Source organism: Festucalex cinctus, chromosome 3, assembly GCF_051991245.1.
Source record: "Festucalex cinctus isolate MCC-2025b chromosome 3, RoL_Fcin_1.0, whole genome shotgun sequence".
NCBI lineage: Eukaryota > Metazoa > Chordata > Actinopteri > Syngnathiformes > Syngnathidae > Festucalex > Festucalex cinctus.
The window spans coordinates 14538395-14550303 of record NC_135413.1 but is presented as its reverse complement, the minus strand read 5'-3'; the positions used below and the strand labels follow the sequence as shown (position 1 = coordinate 14550303).

General features: G+C 38.6%; 1 protein-coding gene across 6 annotated transcripts in view; it reads left to right on the top strand.

Moving 5' to 3' along the window:
• Positions 1 to 6665: 6665 nt before the first annotated feature.
• Positions 6666 to 11909, top strand: part of rassf7a (Ras association domain family member 7a) — a 42652-nt gene continuing 37408 nt past the window's right edge. For 2 of the 6 annotated variants that reach the window (XM_077515973.1, XM_077515978.1), the window contains exons 1-2: positions 6666 to 6826; positions 8407 to 8524. The gene's annotated coding sequence lies outside the window, so the exon portion shown is untranslated. The remainder of the gene's footprint in view (positions 6827 to 8406; positions 8525 to 11909) is intronic. The other 4 variants (XM_077515977.1, XM_077515980.1, XM_077515974.1 and 1 more) reach the window with 4 other exon arrangements.

Genomic DNA, 11909 nt, shown 5'->3' with positions numbered 1-11909 from the left:
CCTTGTCAGTCGTGTCAAGTACGTATATCTTCCGACAGAAAGATCATTGATACTGTAAAAAAAAACAAAAATCCTCAGTTTAGATGTCAGTGGTTTGCAAATTCCCGAGTTAAAAGCAAAATGTGCTTTGCCTATAGCAAAGGCAACAAAACTGGGTGGCAGATCTACAGGGTGGAGGATTATATGCACAACTCATAATCTTAATTCTTGTAATCCAAATGCATATTACATATGGGAAGGGAGTGGACGATTACGAGAATGGAAAAATGCTAAATTTTAACGATAGGGAATGTTCTAAAGATAGGTAATGTTTTATTGAGTGGAGGGCAACAATGAATGACCAATGAGCTACAGGAGGCGGGATCACAAGTAACATCATTTATAACCATTTGTGTCAAATTGTTGTTGCAACCACTCCACAAGTAGGTAAATAAGTTAAAAAAAAAAAAAAAAGTTAAAAATGGTAATTGGTTTAAAACCCACAAAAAAACATTAAAACTTGCAAAAATAAAACAATAAAAACATAAAACAGTTAAAAATGACAAGAAAGGACAGGGTTGTGACCAGTCTTTTGAAAACCTAAGGAGGAGGACCTCCTCTTCAGGGGCCCATTTAAATCAAGGCAAGGCAAGTCACAATTGGTGGGGTACGGTTTCAACACATGGGCCACAGTTCCTTGGGTGCTCCACCTCCACTGTGGGCACGGCCTGCAACAAAAAACAACAGCGGCAGTACTTAGTACAACAACCCAGTCCTCCTCGCCCTGCCACTGCGGTTGCGTCATGACACCTTCCCAGCTGGCTAAATGCCAGCAAAACGTCAAGGTCGTCCACCCTCTCAGAACATCTGCCATCATCTGCCCGCTTGTGTTCTGTTGCTTGGTCTGCTCTCCTGTCCATGTCCATCCCCTTCATCTGTCCTCTCCCCACGTACCCTCTTGTGTCCATCCACCTGTGTTGGGTGGGTCCATTGTCCAACCCCTTTCGGGCTTAAACAACGTAGTCCTTGATCCCATTTGGGTAGTTTGGATGCTGTTGGAAGGGCCAGAGCTCCACAGGTACAGTCAATTATAGTGATCAGTTGGGAATTAATTAGGTTGGATTTCGTAAGTCAATAAGAAAACAAAACCAATGCACTGCAACCATATAACACACTACAACCAAAAGCAAACAGCAAAACACGGCACAAACACAAAAGTAACATTATGGAAAAATAAGAAAACATACAAGCAAGAAAAAGTCAAACATTACAAATAACCTTGCATCAATTAAATTATACTTCCACCTTATGACACGTAGAATTTAGAAAAAATAAAACCACTTTTGACGTTTCTCAAGACACTCCAGGTTTTGATTTTTATTTCACTTCACTTATTCTCTAATCATATACAGTTCATGCAGCTGCAGAACAGATTATCCGTGTCAAAAATAATTATCAGCAAACAAATCACAAATGAGTAAAATGTAAACACTAAAAAGTTTAGCTAACAGTGTTGCGTTAGTAGTATACGTCATCTCTGCAAAGTGATTACGGCTTAATGGATCTTTTACCCCCTCGCTACTTCAAGCATCTTTGTTAACCTGTCATTTGAAGATACAGTACGGTAGATGAATTTCGGACAGAGTATAGCACTCTGGGTTAAAGGGATTTTCTCTTGTACTCCTCTTCCCACCTTGAGACAGATTTAAAAACCTTTATGCTCCTTGATTGTACAAACAAGAGCAATCCCATTTGAAGTGCAGCTGGCAGGGCTTTGATAGTCCAGTGGCGTCCAAAACCTTCACGAAAAACTAGTCCAAGGTTTTTGTTGAGAACCACCGTGAACCTTTGCACAGAATATTGGCGGCTTTGCTGCTGGCAGTGGTGGGTGCAACAATTTATCTGGGTAACCCCGAATTGTACAGTTTAATAAGTCGAGCATCCTTGTGAATTGTTGGGTGGACACTTTGCAGACCATATTAGAGTGGGGTTATCTGAAGGCACGTGGAAATGGGTTGTGGGTCAAGTGGCCGAGTGCGGACTTTCTGATTAGGACAAAAATCCACCCGGGTGAAGTGAGAGCATGTGTTGCAAGTATTCTTTTGGACGGACGTGTGGACAAATGGATGATCTGTGCTGTGCTTGACTTCAGTAATCTGAAGGCCCATGGTGATGGGTTCGGGAATATTTTGATGGGTAACTTTAGTGGGCTTGTCAAATGGTCCGCGGAAAACAGGTGGGTGAGAGCTACACCGTAATTGGGATGTGTCAGGGACCAATGGGATGGGTTGTACAACAGATTTTTCAATGTATGTGTCATGCCTGTGGATTGGGTGCATGGTCTGCCTAGTTGGACATTCCAGTTGGGTTATATGAAGGCCGTTTGAGATTTCTTGATGATTGTGTTTACAATCCTTGCGTATTAGTGGGCGAGAACGGCGTTGATTGTGCCTGGATTCTAGGTTGGATTTCTTCTGGTGGGTACTGGACTGCACTTGTGTTAAAGAGACCAAGGGAATGGATTGTGGAATATCTTCACCAATTTGTCTTGCATCAGTGAGGATTGGTGGATGGATATTCTTTTCATATGAACTACACTGGCGGTTGGTTTTCTGAGGCTGTGTCCTTGGGTGGCAAGTACTCTGCTGTTGCATGTGTTGATTCTGTTTGGATTTGTCAAAGTCCAAGGTGATGGTTTGAAAAGGAACTTGCTGAGAGCTTTTAACATTCTTGTAGATTGGCGGGGGAGCATTCTGCTGCTTGGCTTTAACATCCAGTTTGGTTATTTGAGGGCCAATGGCCATTGGTAGAGTGATGGAAGTTTGCTTAGTGCGCTTGGGACCCCAATGTATTGATGGGCGGGTACTTTGTTGATGTACCCTATACTCCCGTACACTACTCTTCTGTTTAGTTGTCCTTTGTGGATGAACACTCTTTACTGGGAAATTATACCGCAGTTTGTTTATATGTGGAGCATCAGAGACAGATTTCAGGGCACCTTGTCTTGCAGTTTTGTTGTTAGGCTCACTCTTATGTCGAAAGACACTCTGCTGGCAGGGGCGGCAACTTAGTTGGGTTTCTTGAAGGCCAAAGGTGATGGACTGCAGAAAACTTCGCAACGTGTTTGTGGTATTCCCTGAGAGATGTAAGCAGAACGTCTTGTGACTGGGTCTGACCAGGGTGTTTTTTGCATCAATCTTGGAGACAAAAACATAATGTAGGAATTAATGTTTCATGTACTTACAGTAGGCTATACTGTAAAAATACAAAAAATACATATCGTCGCTGCAGTGTGAAAAACACGTCCATTTTAAATTATTTTCTTTAAACATTTTTGGGATGAAATTGAATGCAGACAAGCAAAAAATGAAAAAAAAAAATGGACATAAGCGTTTTTCACATAGCAGCAACGGTATATTTTTTTTCTTGTTTCTTGGACGTTTGACCTGATGAACTGGTAACATTTAAATACATGTTTGAGAGCATATGGAGCTGCCTCACAAGTTTAGCTACATACTTAATAGCAGTGGCATAACATCATGCTGAGAGGCCCCTGGTGCAAAGCATCCTCCCAAAGGTCAATGCTAATTTCTAATGAGATTTTAGATTGACTTTAGCATTAGGCGAGGCAAAGCGAGGCATCTTTACCTGTATTTAAGTATTACATTTCATTCACAAGGTGCTTCACATAGTTAAAAATACAACATTCAAAAGCATTTAAAAACAACCAAAAAAATGCAAGACATTTAAACGAAGAGGGGGAAACAGAAGAACTGTTAAGACATTTAAAAGCACAGTAAAGGAATAAAAAGTAGTTTGCTAAAAGAACATACAACACAATGATAAGATTTTGGAAGAGCTAATTGCAGATATTCTTTAAAATACCTTCATCTTAGGTATGGGCGGAAATAATAGTTTTAACATGAAAGCGTTTACACCAAGTGCTAAAGTCAATTCTGTTGGCATCTTACTCACTATGTGTGCAGGATAACAGCTAAATGCTGATTCGCCATATTTACTTTGAACACTGGCCTCCACTAATTGACCAAAGTCTGTTGACTCCAGAACCCTACTGGGTTTATATTAAACTTTACACCGGTCTGATTGGCTTGTTTGGTACTGAATGATATTTAGCATATAATGCAAAGTCGGTGATCGGCTGTAATGTCTTAATTTGCCTGACCAGTCAATTGGCAGTTCACTGTAGAGTAAATAAAAAAAGTTTGAATGCTCCTTCGTCTGGTTGAATTGATGAAAGGTCATTTATTTATTTATTTTTCTCAAACTCGCTGATCATGTGAAGCCTAATTTACATATCTAATTAGCATTTTCTTAATGTACTCAGGACCTAAGCCATTCAGTGATTTACAGACCAGTAGCAGAACTTTAAATTCTGTTCTACAGCTGACTGGGAGCCAGTGTAAACACTTTAAGACTGGTATAATATGTTGTTGCACAGTAATCGTTTTTCTTCTATTATAACGTTTCTATGATCGTGAGAAAGTAACATCGAAATCACAATTAAATTTCTATTAATTGCCCAGCCCTATGATAAACTGTAAATAAATACAGAAGTGAATATGAACAGCAGCAGGGACAGTCTGTATAGCATGTATAAAGCAAACTATTCATACGTAAATAAATTTCCTATATGCGGTATGAGAAGTTGAGAATAAAATCAACACCTGGATTTCTGTATGTAAATAAAAATATAAAGAGAATGCTCAATACTATGCATACATATTGCATGTGTGAATGCGAATAAAACGCATCAAGAATTGGTAGTGGCATTGTATGTGATGATTTCTCATGAATGAACAGTGCTGTTCTTAGCAGTTGGGAATGATTCCTGCAACTATGACTCTCAGTAGCTAAGTGACAACTATATACAGTATGTATAAATAGTTGAGAACAGTATTGGTTGTAAAGTCCAATAAAACAATTTGCCAAGCTAACCTTATCTGGTAACATGATTGGCAGTGCCTTCGTTCAGGGGGAAAGGTCATTGGGACTCATGAAGTTCTTATAAGGTTTCAACACAAGATAGTCTCCCAATGCTATGTTTGATGGCATCATAGCCATGATATCATTATATTGAAACAAGACAAGCTCACATTCGGTGACATCATCAAAGCCATGTGATGTGCAGTAATCCTAAATTAAAAAACCAAGAAAGAAAACAAACTACAAATTTGCTGTACTGTGTTGTGTAAGATTATTAGCAATGTCTCGTATTTCAGGGGTGGATATTTTTCGATAATCCTCAACCACGATCCAATTTAATGAGCCAAAAACGTGCCATTGACTATCCATCCTTGAGGGACCATTCTCCAGTATGGATTAAGGCTTGCAAACATGTTAGGAACACGGATGTTTGAAGTACAGTAATGTGAACTGGTGTTGGCTCATGGCTATTCAGCCATGACACTTGCTCTTGCTTAACATGGTACATTTTTTCAAGCAATTTTTTTCCATTGCTAAGTATACTTAAGTCATTTTACACAGTGGCTTTATTGTTTGCCTATTTGGCAGTGGCTCTGACAGTGCAACAAGCCTTAAGACGTTGAGAAATTATGATAGAATGAAAGAAGAGCAAGACAATAGCTTACATCGTCACCTGCAGAGTCACACATTTGCAGATTCCCCACCCCTAATACTGTATTTATTTTAACTTCATTTTTTGTAACCCTTTTAAGACTTTTATCCCTTGTTTGAAAGTCTAGTTAAGTCCCTCTAAGTAGCTGCATGTGGTCTTCGATATCCGAAAGAAAACGTATAGTAACATGTCAATGGGCATTGCCTATCGTCTTGATAGTAAATTTAAGGCTCAATGAAATGCTGTAGAGGGAAATTTGGACAAGCTACACACTTTTGTCATACCATGATAACAGATGGAATGTGTTTTTGCCTGAGGAAACATCTTTGTTTAGACTTCTGATGAGTAATTTTTATTCAGGAACTCTACCTTGGAATACCTGGAAATACCAACAGAATGAGTTGAGACAGGTTTGGGATGTGCTGTTTGTAAAGTATTGATGTAAATGTAAGATCACAATTTCCCTTTTGGAGGAACGTTCCATTCTCAGCCAGATGAGCTTATTTTCTGTTGACACCTTCACAACTAAGTAATGTATTTGACAACTCAGATAATTTAGAATTGAAATCTTTCCTAGTTCCTGAATTTTGCATCATTGCAAGTGGCTGCCCTATTTGAATAGTAATATGCATTATCTTTTTGCAGTGATGCAATCAAGACCGATTCCGTAGTTAAAAATATAATAAATAAAATGGAAAACGTAATATAATATGGTCTATATATAAAGAACATAATGTCCTGTTCTTTAATTAAAAGAATGGGTTAAAAAAAATCACATTATTAATCGAGTAATTGGAAAAAAAAATCTTCAAATTAATCAATAATTAAAACATCTTTCTGTTCAGGAATGCTCCAATGCAAGTAAATAAAAATATAATTTGACTCTAATTACGAAATTGCAATACATTTTATTTATTTGCGTTAAATACAGTGTCAATAACAATTTTAATTTGGTATATAAAAATATTTGAAATAACAAGGTTCAACAAACTCGTGTTTTTTGTTTTGTTTTGGGTTTTTTTTTAAGAAAAAAAAAGAAGTGGTTGCTTCTTGCAGGAAGTCATTCCGTTCCTGGTGAACGCGTCTGATGTTTTAGCCTTGGGGTGCTTTATTTAGCACTATTTTAGTTTGAAATATTAACCGGAAATTTAAAATTCACTTCCGGAATGCCGTGACAACAATGGACCGTCCGGAGACAGGAGTTGGCTGTTAATCGCGTTTCAAAGGTCCACCGCTGCTCGACGTCTCTGTGTAAGTACTTTTCACTTGTCTGCCAACTGGTGTGTCGCATGTCACTAATATGAATTACAGTACAGTACTGTTCTGTATAAGTAACTATGGCCCTCCGGCGCTTGGTGATGCAACAAGTGTTGCACCTGCAGATTCAACTCGGTACAAAACTTGAAAAGGACTAATTTGGAAAAACTGCAGTTGCAAGTCTCGCTTGTAGTTGGGCCTGTTTCTTCTGAAGTGAGAGCAATCACGTTCAACCTGCAGACTGCATCTTTCTTTGACTTTCCGTGTGTTTATTTGCCATAGGCTATTCACTGGCTGTGGCTCATCTGCTATCCCGTCATGTTCATTCTGCATAGTGGATTCATTTCAGCTTTCAGTTGCAAATGGAGCTCAAGTGGACTGTTGCAGTTTCACTGAGGCAATGTACTTACAGGCAGTGTCCATATGTGACATTTACTTTATTCCCTGTGAATATGCTAAAGTAATCTGCTAATGTTTCTGACATAGTAAAGTATAACGGAAAAAAATACTAGCGCATTTCATGCCATATTATATGGAAATGTGTGTTAGTGCAATAATTAAAGTTCCTTGAGACCTTGAAAACTCAATTGATTACTTGAAAGAACAACTAGGAAATACTTATTTTAACAAGTAAAATAGGAATATAAGTATACTAAAATAAAAGCTATGAAAATAAATATCAGTTTTTCCTGCGGTGTGTGTGTGTGTGAGATGCCCTCTTGGGATTTCACACGTGCCTTTTTTCTTTATTTTTATTTATTTATTTTTTTATATTACCTGTCTATGTGATTGTGTGTGATTATTCATACTGGACATGAAGGAACGTCACTCCTGGAATTAAGTTGATGCTAATTTTCTGTTAACAGCAAGTCAATGGGATTGGATGCCGTTGTTTTGGATGAAACTGAATGCCGACATCCCAAAAATGTCAAAAATATATTTTCAGCATGATTTGATAGCCAAACAGCAGGGTTAAAAACAACAACAACAACAACACATTCTCTACCGATTATTTCTTTGTACCCTTTCATTATCACAACTTAGTAATCAAAAAGAATTGGCTGAAATTTTAAATTTAACACAAGTGTTTACAAGAACAGTGATCATATCTTCAAGTTTTTACCACTTAAACCATCATCAAAACTTGAATTATTTTACTGTACTTCACATTTTTGGTTCACAAAAGTAGTGTTTTACCTTAATATCCATATTTAATCTGCTTTCAAGAATATAGTACACACGCACACACAAGTTCTGCACTCACTGTTGTTGGAACATTCTAACGTTTGGCTGCAAATTAAGCTTGTATTCTAAAGCTGCACTCAACAATAATCTTTTCTGCGCCACGCTTGTCTCCCCCTCACTTCTCACTTCTGCCATTTGGGAGTGGCATTGGAGCAGTCATGTGACTTTTTGTCTGAAAACAATTGCTTATGTTTGCCATTGGATGATTTCTTTGAAAGAGCGTCGGTTGCCCAGGCAACGGGGAATGGCGGCACCACTTCACTTTGCTCTTCAGCCTGCCCCTCCCCTCTGCACTGCTGTAAGCATGTCTGTGTCTGTCTCTTACATAGGCAGTGGTGGATCAGGTAGCGCAAACTGTCAGGAGCAGGCTTGTCTCACTCTTCCTCCCGTTTCCTCTTCTCCTTTTTCGCCAGGCAGGCAGACACTCGCAGACACTGGCTCCAAGAGGTGAGTGACAAAAATGACCATATTGTCTCCATAATTGTATAACATTGTAACATGGAAGAAAGTTCAGGGTTTCTTTAGTCTGTATTCCCCCCCCCCATTTTTGAATTGTGCTTTATATTGCGATTGTATTAAGGATTGGATTAATAGGGAAAATGGATGAGGATGTGTTATGTAACTGATGGTGTCATTGAAAAATGTAAAACAATTATGCAAATTATGACAACAATTTTTATCCCCAGCGGGTGAAAATGGTAAATTTGGAAACTTACCTAGTTTGTTTTTGGGACAAATTCATTTGTTATGCTAAGGCTCCTGAACTTCATTTGACTTCCATGAATAAGCAGTAAGAAATGTGTGTGGTAATGTTTGTTCTGTGGTCTGTGTTCTTCTTTACATTCCCCAAAAGTGGCCATCAGATTAGTATCATCCTGTGTTGGTGAATGAAAACATGTGCAGTGTGGATTTGTTTTGCATTTTAACCATCCTGAAGTGCTCCCCTCTCTGCTCCCTTTCTTGGACTCCACCAACCAGGTGCTTCCATCTGTATTTGGTTTCTATGGAAATGCTAGATGCACACTCCCTGCCCCTCCCTTTACGTGCACTCTATCAGATGACCTGAAGGACCTTCTGCTGTTCACATACCCAGCATCTGTTTGGGAACACTTCACCCTTTCATCAACAGGCACATGTTGAAAGGAGATTCACACAAATTCTAGTGTGAATAATGTACTGTCATGTCTCTTTGGGCTATATCTGCTTGCTAGTATAGTATTAATGAGTAGTCAATCGATTTTATAGACTACAGTGGACTCGCGGTTTGGCACCCGTGAATTTGTATACTCGTGGATTTGTTTTTCAATCTTATATAAAATTTTTGAGGGCAAAAAAAAAAAAAGTATTAATATGAATTAAAAAATGACTAATTTTAGGCACAAAATGCAGCCATTTAGGGCCAGTCTGGAACCCTGACTTAGGTGTTATTAATTTATAAAACCGATTGACATGGTAAATATGGGAAAAGTTTATTTTCAATCTAAACAATGTTTAATGTTTTGCCAAATACTGCAGTAATTATAACATTCACTTCATTATGATGTGAATAAAAAGGAGCACACTGATGTGTGTTATTCAACCAAATCCTGTTTTCGTTTGGTTTGTTGTAACCAGGACGAAACTGCCCATTTGACCAGCTGGCATAATGTCACCAGTGCTGGCCGGACAGTTCTTCTAACATATCAGCTTTTGTATGATATGCAGGCATGGCATGTGACAGAGAGAGGCACAAACCTTCAGACACATATGGCCATTGTCTAAGAGTTGATTAGTAATCAGCATATCTGCTCAAAGACAAATCATTTATTCAGTCCCACGTGCGCCCACTCTCACACACACTCCAACTCTGAAGAAGATGGTGAATGGGACTCTTTAAAATTCAACAGGTCTTAAAGCTTGTAGTTGGGTGAATCAGTTTTGCATACGTTCTCTGCTTTAAAATACCGCAATTGTTGTTGTGATTGTATGATTAGAGAGATCCAACTCTTTGCACGTGGGCATACTGCAGAAGAAGTATTGTTTTTCTTTTCCTATTTGCGTCTGTGTGCGTAATTCATGAGTCAAGCGACGAAGGACTTTCTAACTACACAGCTACAGTTTGGCTTTGATCTGGAAAACCACAGAGGGAAAAGGCTGACAAGACTGGTCCACTGAAAGCTTTTAAATGCTGTTGTTCTTGCAGGTGTTTGGATAGTTCTTTTCCCCTGACACTCAGTGGCAACCATATTATAAATATTGAGAGTAAATGGACAGATGACTGTCCTGTAAAAGGACCATATTTGCAAGACCATTTTGGCTTTAAATTGAAGCAATACCTCAAAGTCAAAACAAACACACTAAAGTGTGCGGGTAGAAGTAAATGGAGACAAATGGTGAGTGAGAATGTCCGGTGGCTTCCACCTTGCTCTGTGTGGGGCTTATGAAGCTTTTGTTCACCTCTGACCCCTGACCTGTTCCCACCTGACAGCTCCCAGGCCACGAACCTACATTTCCTGTCTATTTAGCCCCCCACTCCCCACCCTTTGGCTTTTTTTTTTTTATTTAGATCATTGTGAAATCAGCACTACTAACCGCAACACTGGCCACCATTTTGTTTTATGATAGCTATCTAAGAAAGTGCTTGTGCTTTTATTGTGTGTTTGATAAAAGTTTAGCATCTCTAAGCTAAACTTTATACAGAATAAAAAATATAATTCAATAACGGGGACAAAATGCCATTAGATTCTGCAACAAAACCTTCTTTAGGATCTGAGTCTGTGCATTATTTCATTGTATTCAACCTGCAGCCATCTGCTCCCGTGGCTCATGTTATTTCTCTTTTGTTTATAATACATACTAGCCTTAGATTTTCTTCCTGTATTTGGTCACTGTTTTCCTTCTGACAACTGGTCATGAACTGAATTAGATTGCAAACTCGCCAAGAGTGATTGAAAAAGATGAAGAGGACCACTGTAAAGCAATGAAGAATATGGGTGTGTTTTGTTTTTTGTTTAAATTGGTCCATATCTAGGTCAAACATAACTTGAAGGCTTTTTTTTTCCATACAGCTTCTCAAAAATGCGACAACTTTATGTGGAAGATATACCTGTTTTAATACCGGTAAAGCCAGCCTGAACTGGTTCAGAAGAGAAAAACAGGAAAAAAAAAAAAAAAAAAGGGCTAAAATGCCAAAGTCTTTAGCCTGTCTTTTAGGATTTATTACAGAAGAATTCCAACACGGTTGCTTTTCCCGCTCTATTATGTAATACGAAGCTTGAAAATGCACACTAAATGCTAAAACGAGCACGGACGTGTGTGACGTGCTCAGATTGGGCATGTGTGAGTAGTACATACAGTACTGGTTGAGCACATTACTGTAGTAAAGTTTTTGTGCTTCTTTAGCGTTGTGCATTTACATTGCTAATATATCCATCTTGTAGTCTGATTTCCATAACTTTGCCAAGTCTTCATTCGCATAGCATTGTAAATGCCAACAAAGGCTATTCAAAAGATGTTTTTCCTGCTTTCTTTTTTTCCCCCCACTGTAAGACATGCAGAGGCGCGTACAGTTTCTTGACAAAGCAAAGGCAGAGGGGCATGCACGGTTTCTTTACAAAGTACTATCACTCTTGTCGTTTTTGCTTCCATGTCAATAGGGAAGATTTTCACAATGTTGTTGTCTGCAAGAAAATCATTCCAAGTCTTGTTCTTTTTTTTTTCTCTCTCTCTCTCTCTCTCTCCATTTGTTTCATTTTCGTGTCCTCCAATTCACCTGCATCGTCTCCTGGGAGGTCTTCATTGTGGAATGCACTTAATTTAAATTTCAACACTGTAATTATTCTCTTTGGTGGAA